This window comes from Triticum aestivum, chromosome 5A (genome assembly GCF_018294505.1).
Source record: "Triticum aestivum cultivar Chinese Spring chromosome 5A, IWGSC CS RefSeq v2.1, whole genome shotgun sequence".
Classification (NCBI taxonomy): domain Eukaryota; kingdom Viridiplantae; phylum Streptophyta; class Magnoliopsida; order Poales; family Poaceae; genus Triticum; species Triticum aestivum.
Genome location: NC_057806.1, coordinates 497,116,967 through 497,121,551, shown reverse-complemented (window position 1 = coordinate 497,121,551; position 4,585 = coordinate 497,116,967).

The window sequence follows — 4,585 nt, the reverse complement described above, 5'->3', positions numbered from 1 at the left end:
TTTGGCACGAAAGTCGAGGCAGGACCGGATCTCGTCGGAGAGTCGCCGGAGAGCGGGCAGACGACCGGAGAAGAGAGATCCGGCGAGGGAGCGCCTGGATCCGGCGAGGAGGAAGCCGGGGGGACCGGATCCGGCGAGGTCTTGGTGAAGGAGAGGCCCGGCCGGCGGCCGCGAGCTTGATCGGCGGCGGGCGCGCGGGACTTCCAGCGAAGCAGGCGCAGCGGGGCGGCGCCCGGCGGCAGGGGCGGCGCGCTAGATTGGGAGGAGCTCCTCTCCTCCCGGATCGGGGCGAAGGCGGCGCCGACAGGGAGGAGTGGAGGCGCGGATCGGCGGTTGGCGGCGGAGATCTCGCCGGCGGGAGGCGGCGCGCTGCGGTGGTCGGCGTAGCTCCGGCGGCCGGAACTCGAGAAGACGGCGGGTGCGCGCGCGGGGTCCTCACGGGTGGCGGCGGCGGCGGTTGGGCCCCGCGCGGGTGCGGGCGGGCCGGCCGTGGGCCTCGCGGGCCGCGGCGGCGGAGGGACTGGCGGCGCCACGTGTCGCGCGCGGGTTGGCTGGGCTCGGCGGCGGGACGAAACGGACATGTCCGGGCGACAAGGTTTTGTCCGGTGGCCATGAGGGAGTTGGATCTAGGGTTTGTAATGCGAATATTTCGGAGGGGATCACATATATATAGGTAGAGGGAGCTAGGAGAGTCCAAATGAGGTGCGGTTTTCGGCCACATGATCGTGATTGAACGACCGAGATGATGGAGGGCTTTTAGGTGGGTTTTGCGCCACTTTGGAGGGGTGTTGGGCTGCAACACACACGAGGCCTTTTCGGTCCCTCGGTTGACCGTTGAGTATCAAACAAAGTCCAAATGGCATGAAATTTGACAGGTGGTCTACCGGTAGTAAACCAAGGACGCATAGCAAGTCTCGATCCAACCCGGAAACGTTTAACACCCGCACATGAAAAGAGGTAGAAAGGGGCACCGGGTAACATAGGAGCGCCGGATTGCAAAACGGACAATGGGGAAAAAGCTCGGATGCATGAGACGGACATGTATGCAAATGCAATGCACATGATGACATGATATGAGATGCATAACACACAAGCAATGACAAGGCAACAACAGCAAATAACTGGAGGACACCTGGCACATTGATCTCGGGGCGTTACATAGCTATAGAGCCGGAGCATCCGAGTCGCGAGGCAGTTCTGCGTGGAGGAAGAATAGGAAGCAATTAGTTGAGGCTTGGTCCTATACGTGTGTATCCAAAGATTCTGCAGACTTGGCTGTTACCCAAGTGTGTGTGTGTAGCTAGCCCGTGGAGTACTAATCAGATGGACGGGGCTTGCCTGCGCCCCTGCTGTGCGCCCATCCGTGCGCCCTGGGTACGTGGCGAGCATCCAGCGCTTCCGCACCGCCCGCACCTTCCGTGCGTTTATTTCCGTGAAAGAACCCCGCAAATACGTGTTATATACTGAACAATAATACTGCATCTATATTCTTGTAAGAAGAAAAAAAACTCCCGTACTCTTCTTCACACGACCAAACTTAACTAGAGCTGAACCCCATGTCCCTACGTCGACGGCCGTCGCCATTCGTCCGCCGGCCGCCGCCAGCCCATTGTCGCCGGCTGCATCTCCTCGCGCCGCTGTCTGCCATCACTTTCTCGCCAATACGCATGTTGCTAGCAGGTCGAGGTGTGGTGCTGTGCATCGCCTGCAGCCTCCGCCATGGACGAGGCACCCCTGGTGGACATAGCTTACACGACGCGGTGACCCCGTCGGAATGTAGAACAGCTGAACAGAGGATGTGTTGGTGGTGCCCCTAAACCCGGCCGTGGTTGCATCTCGTAGTCTAGGGCCGGCACGCGTTGCGTCGTTCATTCCGTCGGCAAGGAGCCACCAGCATTGGATTGCAGCTCGTCAAACTACCGATGCACCTCCTCGTGCTACATTGTCCATTTGTCCTGGTTTACCCAGCCACCGCAGGTTGCTCATCATTGGCTTCTTCCCTGCCCTCCCAATCTCATGTCATTCTTCTGAAGGTCGTGCACCTCTTCGTCGCGACCACGGCGGTCTCGCTGCGTGTGTGCCATCGCCCTTCACGTCGCAGACACTACAGAGCCCTCCTACGCGAACGACTGCAGCTGTGCGAGCCTGGCCTTTCCGAGCTCGGTCGCGGCTTCTACCTTATGGAAGTCGAGCTCTACGGCGATGTTGTCCTCCGGTTCATGAGCTATCCGGCCAGACTACATGTCTACATCCCCTGCCGGTGTTCGAGAGCATCGCTCGGGACAGGGGTCTGAACTACGCCATAGCTGGGCTGGGTACGGTCCACGAAGCTCGTCGTCCGCACTTCAAACTCCTGCCCAAGGATCTCCAAGTTGTGGAGCGGAGCCTTAATATTAGGAGCGAGTATTATGGGAGTGGAATGGTATCAGTCCGTATTTGCAGGTTGCTTTGTAACAGAAACACACGTATTTGAAGGAAAAAAGCTGCGGAAGCGCTGGATGCTCGCCACGTACCCAGGGCGCACGGATGGGCGCACAGCAGGGGCGCAGCCAAGCCCCGGCCGTGTGTGCGTGGGGTTAGTGGGTGCGTGTGTGAGTCTTGTACTTGGCTATTTAAGTTGAACAAGTGAATGGAAAACGTGTGGCCGCGAGGGCTGGGCAAAACAATGTAGTGTATGTGTGACTCACCGGGAGTAGAAAGCAAAGCTAGTCTCTCTCCACGGTGAGGTGTGTGTGTATGTGTGGGTTTCTGAGTTTTTCCCACCATGTGCGTTCGTGTGTTCTTGAGAGAAGAACAAAGCAACAGAGAAGAGAGAGTTGAGTTGTGTGAGATAGAGCAAGAAGAAGAGCGGCGCTGCACTGCGAGGAGGCGGCGCCAAAAATTGGCATCAAAGCCTTGTCGATCCGAGGTGACGATGGCGGCGCAGCGGACTCCATGTGAAGGGGACGTCAACGGCGCAAGGTGGACGCCGTTGGCGGCGCGATGCTGCTAGTGGTGTGTGTGTCTTCATCATCGTCGAGCTGCGTCACGAGCTATGGAGAGAGGTATGCTGCCCGGTAAGTTGCGGTACCGGCGGCAAGGAGGTGATGGCCATGAAGCGGAGGCCATTGCCACGAGGAGTTCCATGTCCGAGTCGGCGACAAGGTGCGTCATTGTAGACAACATGGAGGCGAGTCACTGGCTAGTTGCGGCACCGGTGGCAAACATGGAGGTAAGTCACCGACGAGTTGCGGCATCGGTAGCAAACATGCGGCAGCGAGGGTGCCACAGCGACGAGCTCGTTGTGAAGGTCACCATGGAGGAGTTGGAATAAATGACAACAAGGTTAAGGGAGAGATTTTTAGAGTTAACCTTGTTGTTTAGTTTTTCATCATATTTATTTAGTAGCCATGCACATAGTCATGTCAAGTTGTAAGCGCCGCCTGACCCGTGTGTGGCACTAAATTGTGGATGTGTCGTTCCATTAGTAGCATGTATGCATGGATGGATAGCTATGGAGCCGGAGCATCCGAGTCGCGAGGCAGTTCTGCGTGGAGGAAGAATAGGAAGCAATTAGTTGAGGCTTGGTCCTATACGTGTGTATCCAAAGATTCTGCAGACTTGGCTATTACCCAAGCGTGTGTGTGTAGCTAGCCCGTGGAGTACTAATCAGATCAAGCAACCATGGGCTTGACCTGACCATGCATGCGTGTGTGCGTGGGGTTAGTGGGTGCGTGTGTGAGTCCTGTACTTGGCTATTTAAGTTGAACAAGTGAATGGAAAAGGTGTGGGCATGAGGGCTGGGCAAAACAATGTAGTGTATGTGTGTCTCACCGGGAGTAGAAAGCAAAGCTACTCTCTCTCCACGGTGAGGTGTGTGTGTATGTGTGGGTTTCTGAGTTTTTCCCACCATGTGCGTTCATGTGTTCTTGAGAGAAGAACAAAGCAACAAAGAAGAGATAGTTGAGTTGTGTGAGATAGAGGAAGACGAAGAGCGGTGCTGCACTACGAGGAGGCGGCGCCAACAATTGGCATCAAAGCCTTGTCGATCTGAGGTGACGGTGGCGGCGCGGCGGACTCCATGTGAAGGGGACGTCAACGGTGCAAGGTGGATGCCGTTGGCGGCGCGATGTTGCTAGTGGTGCGTGTGTGTCTTCATCATCGTCGAGCCGCGTCACGAGCTATGGAGAGAGGTATGCTGCCCGATAAGTTGCGGCACCGGCAGCAAGGAGGTGATGGCCATGAAGCGGAGGCCATTGCCACGAGGAGTTTCATGTCCGAGTCGGCGACAAGGTGCGTCATCACCGATAACATGGAGGCGAGTCACCGGCGAGTTGCGACACCGGTGGCAAACATGGAGGCGAGTCACCGACGAGTTGCGGCATCGGTAGCAGACATGCGGCAGCGAGGGTGCCACGACGATGAGCTCGTTGTGAAGGTCACCATTGAGGAGTTGGAATAAATGACAACAAGGTTAAGGGAGAGATTTTTAGATTTAACCTTGTTGTTTTGTTTTTCATCATATTTATTTAGTAGCCATGCACGTAGTCATGTCAAGTCGTAAGCGTCGCCGGCCCATGTGTGGCATTAAATTGTGGATGTGCGG